We start from the raw sequence: 15342 nt of genomic DNA, 5'->3' as shown, positions 1-15342 counted from the left end.
GCCGCATCTGGAATATTGTGTGCAGTTTTGGTCACCATACTTTCGGAAGGATGTGGAGGCACTGGAACGGTTGCAGAGGAGGTTTACCAGGATGTTGCCTGGTATGGAAGGAAGATCGTATGAGGAAAGACTGAGACACTTGGGGCTGTTTTCATTAGAGAAAAGAAGGTTTAGGGGTGACTTGATTGAGGTGTACAAGATGATTAGGGGTTTAGATAGGGTTGACCATGAGAACCTTTTTCCACGTATGGAGTCAGCTATTACGAGGGGGCATAGCTTTAAATTAAGGGGGGGTAGATATAGGACTGAAGTTAGGGGTAGGTTCTTCACTCAGCGACTCGTAAGTTCATGGAATGCCCTACCAGTAGCAGTGGTGGACTCTCCCTCTTTATGGGCATTTAAGCGGGCATTGGATAGGTATATGGAGGATAGTGGGTTAGTATAGGTTAGGTGGGCTTGGATCGGCGCAACATCGAGGGCCAAAGGGCCTGTACTGCGCTGTATCCTTCTATGTTCTATGTTCTATAACTCTGGTGCGGCCACATCTGGAGTGTTGCCTCTGGTTCAGATCACCGCATTAGAGGAAGTGTGTTAAAGATTTGGAAAGGGTTTTCAGGAGATTTTTTACCTGGTACGGAGGATGGCTGATGGACTTGAATCTGTTTTTGTTCGAGAGAAGATATTTGAGGCCAATTAATTGAGACATTCAAGATAATCAGAGGATGAGATGGGGTGGACAATGAGCGCCTTTTCCCTCGGATGGCGATGCCTAGCACGAGGAGAGATAGCTTTAAATTGAGGAAGATATTAATATTACTATTAATTAATAGATATGGGACAGATGCCAGAGGTACTCAGAATAGTCGGGGAATGGAATGCATTGCCTGCAACAGTCGTGGACTCGCCAACTTTAAGGGCATTTAAATGGGCATTGGATAGGCATGTGATTGAGAATGGAATAGGGAAGGTTAGATGGACTTCAGATTGGTTCCACAGTTTGGCGCAAAATTGAGGGCCGAAGGGCCTGTACCGCTCTGCCATGTTCTATGTTCTGTATTCGAGAGGGCATAATTATGAGATGGGAGAGAAAAAACTTAAAAGGGTTTGGAGGAGAAAATTTTCCAAACACAGGATGGTGCAGGTATAGAATGAGCTTCCAGGGGACGTGGTAGAGAAAAGTACAATAACAATTTGGGAAAGACATTTGGGCAGGTATATGGAGAGGAGAAGGTTTGAAGGAATATGGGTCAAATGCAGGGAAACGTGACTCGTTCAGGGACTCTGGTCAGCATGGACTAGTCGGACCAAAGGAACAGTTTCTGTGAACCATGACTCTTCTTCAGTTATTGGAGGAGGAGACTACCGAGATAAGGCATATTGTAGACACTGAAGAAATATTCAGATATAGGGATTTCAATCTGGAATGCAGTATATTTCAAATAAGTGCAGGGACTATCTGGAAAGGAGGAGGTTACAGGGGCAGGAACTGCTATTGGAGTTAAAAATTATTGAAGACGTTGGTCCGCAAGACATGCCAAAGGTACAGTGTTGCAGAGTAGTGAGTCTCAGAACAACAGAACTGACAGTAGGGGCAGTGATTGAGCCTGGGGTGTGTCTGTACTATGCTCCCCCGCCAGCACTGTATCTATGTCATCTTTTGTTAGCCGATGCTTGGAGCTCTCTCACTCCTCTCTGCTCTGTTCACTGTTAGTGATCTTACGTCACTGCAGGATTTATTAAAGACTCTAGATCTCCCTGCCCTTTGTCTGACTGGCTGACCAACCATCTTCAAAGAGGTGATGGACGAAACAGCCAGTAGTTGGGATGTCTACTGAGTCAGGAAATTCCTGAGTACCTACAGGAGGCAGAGAAATAGACACAATGGGAAATTAGACTGATCCAGTGAGGGATACACATTGAGAATGGCACTGAGTCCCGCAGAGATCTGGAAAATCCCAGTTTCCAATCCCTGGCCTGTGCTGTTGTGTCTCTCTGATTAAAAAAAAAGGTAAAGACACAACGAGATACTAAGTAACCTCTCAATTAAAGTATATTGGTGAGAGGAAGAGGAATTGCGTAATGGAGAAAGATTATCCATGATTTGACACGGAAATCAATCACAGCTTGAGGGAAAAGTCTCAGGCAAATCATATTACACAAGTTAGTCACACTTTGGAGGACTGGGCAAGGCAGTGGCTTGGTAGTGTTATCGCTGAACTTTTAAGCGAGAGACCCAGCTAATGTTCTGATGACCTGGATTTGAATTCTGCCATGGTAGATGATGGAGTTTGAATTCAAATGTGGAATTAAGAGACTGATGGTGGTCATGAATCCATTGTAAGGGAAAACTCATCTGGTTCACTAATGTCCTTTAAGGAAGGAAACTTCCATCCTTGCCACAGATTCATCACTCTCTGGCTGAAGACATTTCTCCTTATCTCCGATATAAAAGGTCTTCCCTTAACTATGATACTATGCCTTTGGGTCCTTTCCCCTCCTAACAATGGAAGCATCTTTCTGACATCTACTCTGGCCAGGCACTTCGTACTTTACATGATTCAATTAGATCCCCTCATCCTTCTCAACTTCAGCGAGTTTAATCTCAGAGACCTCATATGTTAGGCTTTTCATTCCTGAGGCCATTCATGTGAACTGCCTCTGAACACGCTCCAGGGGCAGTGTATCCTTCCTGATATATGGGGCCCAAAACATCACACAATAATCCAAATTTGGTCTGATTAGAGCCTTATAGAGTCTCAGAATTACATCCATGCTTTTATATTCAAGCCCTCTCAAAATAAATGCCATAATTGTATTTGCCTTTGTGACCAGACTTGCCACCTGAAATAACGAAATTATGATGGACATTAACAAATTACCATGGAGTTACAAAAACGAACAATGATTAAAGCATGCTGAGAAATGGATCCCGACCTTGAGTAAACTTTCTGTGCTAATCCACATGCTGCAGAATCCAGACAGGCTGCAGCTACCCACAGACGGTTTGTAAACAAACTTGACAGCTACAGACCCGGCAATACAAACCTGGAGTTGAATTTGAATGGGACAACGGAATGCCTCCCTTGGGCCATCAAAGCGCAAACCTTTGGTTGGGTCTGATTGATTAGAGTTATCCAACTTGGTCATTCTGTTGACAGATCCTCCATATCCTCCCAAAATGAGGTGAAGACTCTGAAGAATGAGAATCACTGCAAAACCCCACTTAGCGCAGTAAATCGAGAATAACCACCAAAGCAGAAGACGCATCCAAGTCCATCGTAAGAAGGAGAAATCAGCACGTGGAGCCCGGCAATGCTCTGTTGAAGTGGTATACGATCATACAAAGTTAAGTTAAAGCATAAGGTAGTTTGTAATGTGTTTCGTTACATTATAGTACAATTTATTGTTCTAATATTAATTGCGTTCAATAAACAGATGTTGTTGTTTATGAGTCGACTTACAGTTCTTTTCGTGAATATAAGATTATAAAACACACTGTGTCGTGATATAAAAGTTTCCTAACAATTGGTTCACCTGCAAGTTTACCTTGAGACAATCTTGGTCGAGAACTCCCAAGTGTCTTTGCACTTCAGACTGAAATATTTTCCCACATTTAGAAAATAGTCCATGCCTGTATTTTTCTTACCAAAATGCATGACCTCACACTTACCTCCATTGTACTCCATCTGCCACTTCTTTGCCCCCTCTCCTTACGTGTTTAAACCCTTCTGCAGCCTCTCCACTTCCGCAATGTTACCTGAATCTCTACAAATCTTTATATCATCTGAAAAGTTAACTAGATGCCCTTAGAACATTCATCTAGCTCATTAATTTACAAAGTAAAATGTCGTGGTCCCAACACTGAGCCGTGTGGAATAACACATGTCACTGGCTACCATACTGACATGATCATTTTTATCCTCACTCGCTGTTTTCTGCCTTTTTAACCTTTGTTGTTGCACAATTACACCCACACAGATTCTACACCATCTGTCCATATTTCAGTGATGGGAACTGAGTGATGGCACAGCAAAACACTTTAGCATTGTCGCTAATTTATAGCTTGGACATGGACTACAAATATGACATTGTCGATTCCACTCAATTGTGGCGTCAACCTATGTCTTTGACGAAATATTCTGTTTGCATTATGGAAGAATATAAACATGTGTACCTGCTTGAGAGGACACAGACAATTTCAAATATTTGTATTCTTCCATAATACAGACAGAATACTCGGTCAAAGACATAGGCTGTTGCCACATTCCAATGGAATTGACAATGTAATATTTTTAATTTTCTTGTTTTTATTTGTATATGAAGACTACACGAGTTAACAAAGAAATATAAGTTGGTCAAATGAACAACAAATATTGATGATTGGAGCATAGAATGGAAAATGTGTCTGTGTTCAAATATGTTGGAAGTTTAATTGAAATGCACGAATTATTTAAATGGAGAGTTTGGACTGAGGCACAGAGGAATCAGGCACCTGGATCACACAAAAAAGGTCGTGTACATCAGGGTTTTAGAGAGGGAGACAAATGTTGAAACTTTTTTGAAACAGAATTCATTCAGAAGTAGGAAGAATTTTCTACAGTTTTACACTGTACTGGTGAGACCACATCGAAAGAGCTATGGCCATAATGACATGCAAAGTAGTCCAGAGAAGATTCACTCAACTGACTCCTGTGAAGAATTGTACTTCAGGAGGAAATATTGACCAGACTGGCCCTATATCTTCTGGAGTTTAGCTGGGCAATATGTGATCTTGTTTAACCTCAGAATATTCTGCATAGTCTTTTTAATATGAATTCTGAAATAATACTTCAGTTTGTATGAGAGACTACAATAAGTGGATGGAAAGTAAAACTGAAGAATATCTCATTACATAAAATGTGGGTTGTTTCAGCCCTCTCAAAGTGTTGTGTATTTGTGAAACTCTTATCCCAGAGAGCGATGGACATTGAATATTCCTAAGGCAGAGGCAGGCAGATTCTTGACTAAGAATGACACACTAACGTTGTAAGGGCAAAGAAGGAACACTTACGCCTGAAGCTAGTTTCTACTTTTTTGTTGTCTTCAGCTACCGAAAAATTAGGAGATCATTCTCATGAACATGAAAATTTTTCCTTTCAGAGTGATGGGCACAACTTTCCAAATGTGTTTTTTAAACAAGTGAAAAACTCTTTTGAAACTGCTTTAGCAATTAGATAATGTCTTAATAGTGCAGCTTCCTTTCAGTTGTTGTTGTGAGGTGAGTTTCATTAGAAAAACCACCGATCTGTTGCCTACGTTTAAGTTCCACTCATAATGTGTTAGTGAACCCCATTAGTCCTCTTGATGCAGGAACACGAACATATTTGTTTCAGAGAGAGTTACAGGATTCTGAACAAGTGACAGTGAAGGGAAAATGGTTTCGATTCAAGTCAGAATGCAATGTGACCTTGGAGATTATATTTATCACCAATTGATGCTCACAAGCTATGTAAATGGTTAGATATTTTCTGTTTTCAAGAATTAAAGTGATAGTCTTATGGAACACAAGCAGGCCATTCAGCGCAACATGTCTACACCAGCCAGAAAACACCAAATTACATTAATGAAAATTACCTCAAGGTGCGTGGCCCACTCTGCTCTGGCATTTTGTGCTCATTCAGCTGCTGATTTAATGCTGCATTAACTTGTGTTATTCGTGACCTGGGCTGTCAGTTGGCCTTTTATTTCAATGTATTCACGAAATGATTTCTGCAAATGCATCACACTACTTCAAAGTCCGCAACAAACTCATCAGAACAATAAACATGGTTACATTGTTCATTTATTATTAGGAAATTGAATTTTTCAAAAATTCATTTGGGATTTTAATGGAGCTAGTCCAACATTAATTGCCGTTGAGAAGTTTCAGTTCACTTGGTGTTAGCCCATCCAAGTGGCTGTTGGGAGGGGGTACCAGCTGTGCATCTCATGTGCCAGTTTAGCTTGGCGTAAGTATTACTGGTAGTGGACGTAGTGTTAAACAAGCCGCTGTACTGTGATGAACATCTGGCAGAAAAACGCAGGAAAACTGACTCTTTGTCAAAGCGAATATGTGGCAAGGAATTTATTATTCTGCAGAGAAATAACAACCTTACAACTAGAAGTCGATATAACAATGAAGGAAAGTTTGTTTCTATGTTATTGGTGTCCTTAAACTAATGGTGTCAAACAGCTGGAATAATGTTGGTTGGCTTATTGAATGAAACTTACACTGAGCAAGTGAATTATCTTGAATATTTTCAGAGATAGATGAGCTGTCCTTGGTTTAGTAAGTACTGATGCTCCATGAGATGATGCTGATTTCTAATCTCCCTACTTACTTGTTCGATGGATCAAACCAACAATTACCATTGGGTGGTGCTTCACAATATATCATGGAATCGTATAATAAAGAAGATGCCTATCAAATCTGGCACCATCAAGTGCTGATACAAGTGTTTTGCCAAGTTTGTACGGTTTCCTTCCTCAACAACCCTCACAGGCAATGCATTCCAGAAGCATATCACCCTCTGGGTTCAAACCAGATTTCACAAATCCTCACTGAACCTCTTGTCTTTCACTTTAAACGTGTGTCCGCTTATATTTAACCGTTTGACTAAGGGGAACAGCTGCTGTCTGTTCACTCTGTCTATACTTCTCATGCGGTTATACACCTCTGTCAGGTTCTCACCATAACCTTCTCTGCTCCAAAGTAAAGCAAAAGCAAATCTAGCCATTTTCATGGTTTGAGTACTCTCTTGTGTTGTTATTCTTTCAAAGTGCAGTAGACAGGCCAAAAAGAGGTAAGGCCATATTGGATTTGGTTCTGGGGAACGAACCAGGCCAGGTGTTAGAATTGGAGGTAGGTGAGCACTTTGGGGACAATGACGACAATTCGGGGACTTTTACTCTAATGATGGAGAAGGATAAGTGTGCATTGTAGGGCAAGAGTTATAGCTGGGGGCAGGGAAATTATGATGCGGTGAGGCACGACTTAGGATGCGTGGCTTGGAAAAGTAGGTATCAAGGCAAGGGCACAAATGATATGTGGAGATTGTTCAAGGAGCAACTAAAGAGTGTCCTTGATAAGTATATACCTGTCAGGCAGGGAGGAAAGGGTCGTGTGAGGGAGCCGTGGTTTAATAAGGAATAGGAATCCCTTGTTAAAGGGAAGAGGGCGGCCTATGTAAAGATGAGGAGTTAAGGTTCAATTGGGGCGATTGAGAGATTTAAGGTAGCCAGGAAGGATCTGAAGAGAGAGCTAAGAGCAGCAAGGAGGGGAAATGAAAAGTCCTTAGTTGGTAGGATTAGGGAAACCCCAAAGGCTTTCTATAGGTATGTCAGGAATAAAAGGATGACGAGGGTAGGAATAGGTCCAGTCAAGGATAGTAGTGGGAAGTGGAGGCTGAAGAGATTGGGGAGACACTGAGTGAATACTTTACGTCAGTATTCACTCAGGAACAGGACACTGTTGCCAAAGTGAATACTGAGTCACAATTAATTAGAATGGACGGCTTTGAGGTATGTAGGGAAGAGGTGTTGGAAATTCTGGAAAGGGTGAAAATAGATAAGTCCCCTGGGTCTGATGGCATTTATCCCAGGATTCTCTGGGAAGCAAGGGAGGAGATTGCAGAGCCATTGGCCTTGATTTTTATGTCCTCGTTGTCTACGGGAATAGTGCCAGAAGACTAGAGGATAGCAAATGTGGTTCCCTTGTTCAAGAAGGGGAGTAGGGATAACACTAGTAACTATAGGCCGGTGAGTCTCACTTCTGTTGTGGGCAAAGTCTTAGAGAGAATTGTCAGGGATAGGATTTATGAACATCTGGATAGGAATAATGTGATCAGGGATAGTCAGCATGGTTTTGTGAAGGGCAGGTCGTGCCTCACAAACCTGATTGAATTCTTTGAGAAGGTAACTAAGGAGGTGGACGAGAGTAAAGCGGTAGATGTGGTGTATATGGATCTTAGTAAGGCGTTTGTTAAGGTTCCCCATGATAGGCTACTGCAATAAATACGGAGGTATGGCATTGAGGGTGAGTTGGAGGTTTGGATTAGGAATTGGCTGGCTGGAAGAAGACAGAGGGTAGTAGTTGATGGCAAAGGTTCAGCTTGGAGTGCAGTTACTAGTGGTGTTCCGCAAGGATCTGTTTTGGGACTATTGCTGTTTGTCATTTTTATAAATGACCTGGAGGAGGTGCGAGAAGGTTGGGTGAGCAAGTTTGCAGATGATACAAAAGTCGGTGGAGTTGTTGACAGTGAGGAAGGATGTGTCAGGTTACAGCGGGATATAGATAAGCTGCAGAGCTGGGCAGAAAGGTAGCAAATGGAGTTCAATGGACGTAAGTGTGAGGTGATTCATTTTGGTAAGAGTAACAAAAAGATGGGGTACTGAGCTAATAGTCGGATACTTGGTAGTGTGGATTAGCAGAAGGATATTGGTGTCCATGTACACAGATCTCTGACAGTTGCCACCCAGGTAAATAGTGCGGTAAAGAATGCATATGGCGTACTGGCTTTTATTGGTAGAGGAATTGAGTTCCGGAGTCCTGAGGTCATGTTGCAGTTGTATCAGACTCTGGTGCGGCCGCATCTGGAGTATTGTGTGCAGTTTTGGTCGCCATACAAGAGGAAGGATTTGGAGGCACTGGAACGGGTTGAGAGGAGGTTTACCAGGATGTTGCCTGGTATGGTAGTAAAATCGTACGAGGAAAGGCTGAGGCACTTGAGGCTCTTTTCATTGGAGAAAAGAAGGTTTAGGGGTGACTTGATAGAGGTGTACAAGATGATTAGGGGTTTAGATAGGGTTGACCATGAGAACCTTTTTCCACGTATGGAGTCAGCTTTAAATTAAGGGGTGGTAGGTATAGGGGGCATAGCTTTAAATTAAGGGGTGGTAGGTATAGGACAGATGTTAGGGGTAGATTCTTTACTCAGCGAGTCGTTAGTTCATGGAATGCCCTGCCAGTCGCAGTGGTGGACTCTCCCTCTTTATGGGCATTTAAACGGGCATTGGATAGGCATATGGTGGATAGTGGGCTAGTGTAGGTTAGGTGGGCTTGGATCGGCGCAACATCGAGGGCCAAAGGGCCTGTACTGCGCTGTATTTTTCTATGTTCTATATTCTATCTCACATATTGCAGTGTTAAGTTTATCGATCATTGATCTGGCCATCTGAACAATCCGGTTGTACCCTCCTGTAACCTAACACTTCCGTCCTCACTGTGAACCACCGGAATAATCATTGTGTCATCCACAACATTGTTTATCATGCTCTAACCCCCACCCCATCTCCCACATTCTTATCATCAACGTGTATGAATATCAGAAACACAACTTGATTTTCTAATTGTTCTACAGTCGTTGTTGCAGAGGAAGAATTGATAATTCCAGTCTATAGTTTTCCCTCTTTTGGTGAATTTGCAGCATGATGCAGGAGAGGGCTTTTATTAGGGAGCTACAAAGAGTATTTTGGACATGGAACTGAATTCTGCTTTTATACCCCGGTCCTCTGCTTGTACATCATTAATCTTGGAGTCGCTTTTGGTACTGTGCACTGCAGCATTTCCATTTTATGTGGGCCCGCAGCTCATTCTTTATAACATTCCCTGCAACCCCGTCAGAACACAGGGAACTTTTTTTTAATCTGCAGGATGGATGCAGGCTCATACTGAAGTTTGTTTGAAAGAATAAGGTGATGAGGATAAAGATTCAATTAAATGCTGCATTATAAGCATGCAGTAGAAGATCAAATCACATTCTCATTTCTGCATTGAATTGGAAGCAAATTCATAGAAAAAAAAACACCCACCGTTCTGGATTTTGTTTAGTGACATTAAGTGACAAAATGTTGAGATAATGAATTGGAGAGAAAAGAAAATGTCTGCACTTGATGGAGATACAGAAATGTAGAGTGGATGTATAAAAAACATTTTCCTCATATTCAAAGGAAACCAGATCCCACTTTTCCTTAACAGTGATGTTTGATTGTCCACTAATCTCATTTTCCAACTGCATGGTTTTCCCTGCCACAGATGGCCCTTCTGACACACCACCTCCTCCCCTTCATATTCTTTCCTTCTCCACCTACTTTCGTTGCGTTGCCCCTTCTGCTGTGACATACCCTTCCACTGACCATCTCCCTTCACACTTCTCGCACTGTGTATCACACCACTTCCCTATCACTCCCAGTTTCCCTGACTCTCCCTTTCGCTTTTTGCTCTCAAACTAAATGCTGGAAATTGCTGAATTCTGTGCTTCTACATGTCATCAGTGAATGGTGCGTTTGAAATGATCACTGTCCAACAGCAACAGAAATCAGCATGTTTGCCACTGTCTGATGCGCTATGAACAGGATGGCTTTGTTAACTATTGGTACAGAGTGGAGTTTCTTCTTGTCCCTTTAACACAACACTTAACCAAACAGCCTCAACACCAACAAACATCTTCGGACAGAATTGAAAGTCCACGTATCAATTTTCTTTTGTATGTTGTGAGGATATTGTTCAAACAAACAGTATTCTTGTCTTTTGCTCCTTGTTCTTTCAACTGATCTTCCAATATAATTTGATGTGAGATCAGAGAGACTTCCCTTTCAATGGAGCAGGCCTTGACTGACAGTCGGATCAAGGATCCTGAGCAAAACTGTGATTAATGGGAATTAGAGAACAATCTGCACTGGTAATGGGAACAATGGGAAAACAATCTCTACAAGTTATCTTCAAAGTTACATGTCATCCTGACTAGGAACTAAATTGCTCTTCCTTCACTACCAGTTGTTAAAACATCTCGGAATGCGCCTACAAGCAGCTCCGTGTGTATGTGCATCCATTGGACAGAAGAGATTCAAGTAGGCTGCTCTATGTCGCCTTTTCCAGAGTGATTGTGTTTGACACGTAAAATCTGCCCATGCTAGTTCCTTCCAAAACCCGTGGATGACTATGCCCTGTATCAATGTACCTTATGTTTCCACAGTTTCATCTAAAGTTTCAGAAATGTAAGATCTTTCTGAATAAGTATGACCCGAGTGACACCAGGAGCATGATATGATACTGAGGTAATGATTGGGATCCTTAATTCAATTGGTTACTTATTGAGGATTGATCATGTGATTCATGGCCACTGAATTCAACATTTTCATGGTGATTTATGACACAGAAAATATTATTAATATTTAGGTCTCTGTCAAATAAAAAGTTTTTAATTTTTCATTCAATGACCATAACCAAATACATGAGAGCTAACTGAAATGGCAGTTTCACTGTTCTCTATCATATCAGAAAAACATCCACACTCCAAAAGAAAAAGGAAGTTGGAATTGCTGGAAAACTTCAACAAGTTCAGTAGCATCTGAGCAGAAAGAGAATGAACGTTCTGAGATCAATATGACTTTTTCAGAACAGAGTCATGTTCGTCTCAATATGTTTACTCTCTTTCACTCTCAAGATACTGACTCATCAGCCTTAGTTTCACCAATATTTTCCACTTGTATCTGAGATTTCCAAGTTCCCTCGTATACGCTAGCACAGTGACATATTTGGGTGGGTGGCACGGTGGCTCAGTGGTTAGCACAGCTGTCTCGAAGCACATGGGAACATGCGCCCAATTCCACCCTAGGGCCACCGTCTGTATTCAGCTTTCATATTCTTCCCGTGTCTGCAAGTGTTTTGTCCAGGTGTTTCTGATTCTTCCCAATTGTTTATCTGCAATTACTTTCTTTAACAAGGGGAGATAGAGGAATCGTGTAGGAGGTGGATCTGGGTGCAATGTTCTTCAGAGGATCATTGTCAGCTCGATGGCCTGAATGTTTTATTTTAACACTTTAGAATTGTATATCATTATTATAACAAAGGCGGTGGTTACTGGAGCCAACATCTCTGTATCAGCACGTAATGAGCTATATTTCTACTGATGTTGTTCCGTATTCTTTCCATGGCCCTGCACATTGTGTTATTCATGTCGTGGTTTTTAATTCTGAGTATTCTGTGCATCGAAGAGCCAGGAGGGGACATGAGAAGTCGTTGGTTGATTGGGTCAAGGAAAACCCGAAGGCTTTCGATAACTATATCAGGATTTTTAAAAATGACTAAAATAACATTAGGGCCTATCAGGTGTAGTAGTGGGAATTTGTGCTTGGAGTCAGAGGAGATAGGGAAAGCGCTAAGTCATTTTTTTCATCAGTATTCACACTAGAAAATAGCCAATGCTGACGAGGAGAATCCTGAGATACAAGTCAGCAGATTAGATAGGATAAAGGTTCACAAGAAAGAGGTGTTAGCAATTCTGGAAAGTTTAAAAATAGATAACTCCCCTGTGCTGGATGGGATTTAGCCTAGGATTCTGTGGGAAGCCAGGGACGAAATTGCAGAGCCTTTGGCTTTGATCTTAATGTTGTCATTGTCTACAGGAATAGTGCAGAAGGCTGGAGGATAGCAAATGTTACCTTATTCAAGAAGGGGAGTAGAGTCGAATGATAGACCAGTGAGCGTTACTTTGGTTGTGGGTAAAGTGTTGAAATTGTTAAAGAGATAGGGTTTATACTCATCTAGAAAGGAATAATTTGATTAGGTATAGTCAACACGGTTTGGTGAAGGGTAAGTCGTGCCTCACACACCTTATTGGATTTTTTGAGAAGGTGACCAAACAGGTGGATGCGGGTAAAACGGTTGAAGTAGTGCATATGACATTCAGTAAAGCGTTTGGTAAGGTTCCCCACGATAGGAGAAGCGCAGCAGGAGAGTTCCAGCAACACATTTTCAGCTCTGATCTCAGCATCTGAAGTCCTCACATTTTTCCCCACGATAGGCTATTGCAAAAAATACAGAGGCATGGGTTGGAGGGTAATTTCGCGGTTTGGATCAGGAATTGGCTGGCTGAAAAAAGACAGAGGGTGGTAGCTGATGGGAAATGTTCATCCTGGAGTTCAGTTACTAGTGGTGTACCGCAAGGATCTGTTTTGTCAGTTTTATAAACGATCTGGATGATGGCGTAGAAGGATACGTTCGTAAATTTGCAGATGACACTAAGGGTGCTAGAGTTGTGGATAGTGCCAAATGATGTTGTGGGTTACAGCAGGACACAGATAATTTGGAGGCTGGGCTGTGAGGTGGCAAATGGAATGCAATGTGGAACAATGTCAGGTATTTTACTTTGGATAGAGCAACAGGAATGCACAGTATTGGGCTCTTGGTAAGACTCTTGGTCGTGTAGATGAGTAGAGATTCCTCAGTGTCCATGTACATAGATCCCTGAATGTTGCTACCCAGTTTCATCGGGTTATTCCGAAGGAATATGGTGTGTTTGTTTTTATTAGTAGAGGGATTGAGTTTCAGAGCCATTGGGTCATGTTGCAGCTGGACTATTGAACACAGTTCTGGTCACCTCATTCACTGAAGGATGTGGTATCTTTGGAAAGGGTTCAGATGAGCTTTACTAGGTTGTTGCCTAGTATGGATGTCTTATGAGGAAAGGCTGAGGGACTTGAGGCTGTTTTCTTTTGAGAGACTGTTGAGAGGTGTCTTAATTCAGGCATATAATATAATCAGAGATTAGATAGGCTGGATAGCGAGAGCCTGTTTTTGGATAGTAATGGCTAGCAGGAGGATACCTAGCTTTAAATTGAGATGTAATGGACAGATGTCAGAGGTGGTTTCTTTACTCAAAGAGGAGCGGGGTGTGGAACGCACTACCTGCAACAGAAGTTGACTCGCCAACTTTAAGGCCATTTCAGTGGTCGTTGGATAAGCATATGGATGAAAAGTGGAGTAGTGTAGGTTAGATGGGCTTCAGATTGGTTTCATAGGTCGGCGCAACATTGAGGGCAGAAGGATCTGTACTGCGCTGTAATGTACTATGTTCTATATGTGCACAACCCTGTCGAACAGTATATCCACTCAGTAAACACTTATGTAGCATACTATTCTTTCCGTTTGATATTTCCTGTTCACATTCATCGAATGAATGTAATGTGGAAACAGGTCCTTGGAAGAGTAGCCTACACAGACCCATTCTTCTACCCCAGATATTGACCCTTCACTAATGTGCCTAACCTACACTTCGGTGAACACAGTGAGAAGATTAGCTGGGCCAATTCACCTAATCTGCACATCTTTGAACTGTGGGATGAAATACACACAGACCTGGGAAGAAGATGCAAACTTCACACAGTGAATCGCCTGAGGTTGGAATCAAACCAGACCCCGAGCACTGTGTAGTGTAGCGCTAATCCCTGACCCACAGAGCCACATCAGCAATCAGCGTTCTATCTCAGTTTCATTGCTCTGTTTTGCATTTCATTCTGTCTGCCAAAAAGCGTTATGGTGACTGGGGGATTATCGTTGTATTCCCCTCAAATCTCCACAACCACTGTTCCCATTCCTTTCTGTCTCCTAACTAATGTTATTTTCATTTTTCTCTTCACATCAAAGGGTGATGCGTCGTGATCAAACAGGCACTTCTGTTTTTTTTTTCAGGTATGAGACACAGTGAAAGACACAAGGTGTACGAATCTTTATTCAATTTCCACCACCAGGAAGATAGGAAAACACCCGAATGGCCAGTGACAAAAAACTCCTGTTCATTTTTTTCTTTTTTTTCTTTTCTTTAAAATTTAACCCACACACTACCGCCTAACTGCGGTAGTGCTTATTTTTACCCCAGCACCCCTGTTGTGTGTGTGCAGGTGTGAGACACATTGAAAAACACAAAGTGTACGAATCTTTATTCAATTTCCACCAACAGGAAGAAAGGAAAACACCCGGCTGGCCGGTGACAAGCACTGCCCTTCACATCAAAGGGTAGTTCTGTGTGATCAAAACAGTGAAGGGGAGGGCAGGGACTTAATCAAAATAGAGTAGGAGGGGGAAATAATGCACTCTACTCCCTGCGGCACCGACCTCTCCCTGAACAACTCCAGGATGTTGGTGGACACCGCGTGCTCCTTCTCCAAGGACACCCGGGCCCTGACATAACCTAATGTTATTTTCATTCTGTCCCTTTTTCATTAATCCATTAGTTTTAATGAACAAGGTCTTTGTTCATGCCATTTATTTTCCCTTTGGACTGAAGTAAAAAAATGTAATTCTCACTGATTTAAAGCGAATAAAACAGCAATAAGATGCATGCCAATTTAAAAAAAACTTGAGCGCAACTTGTGTGTTGACATTTCAGCATTGCCTTCAGACAGCAGTCAGAGTAATGTCCACACCTGTACAAACTTCCTCTGTAAGGCCAGGGCAACTCTGCCCAGGGACAATCTTTTGGTTGGCAATTGTTCGAGCGGAGGAGAGAACAGCACAATAACAACAACTTGATTGTGTGATTTTTG

Source organism: Chiloscyllium plagiosum, chromosome 45 (genome assembly GCF_004010195.1).
Source record: "Chiloscyllium plagiosum isolate BGI_BamShark_2017 chromosome 45, ASM401019v2, whole genome shotgun sequence".
In the NCBI taxonomy this organism is placed as follows: domain Eukaryota; kingdom Metazoa; phylum Chordata; class Chondrichthyes; order Orectolobiformes; family Hemiscylliidae; genus Chiloscyllium; species Chiloscyllium plagiosum.
The sequence above is the reverse complement of the archived record's forward strand: the minus strand, read 5'-3'. Positions refer to the sequence as shown.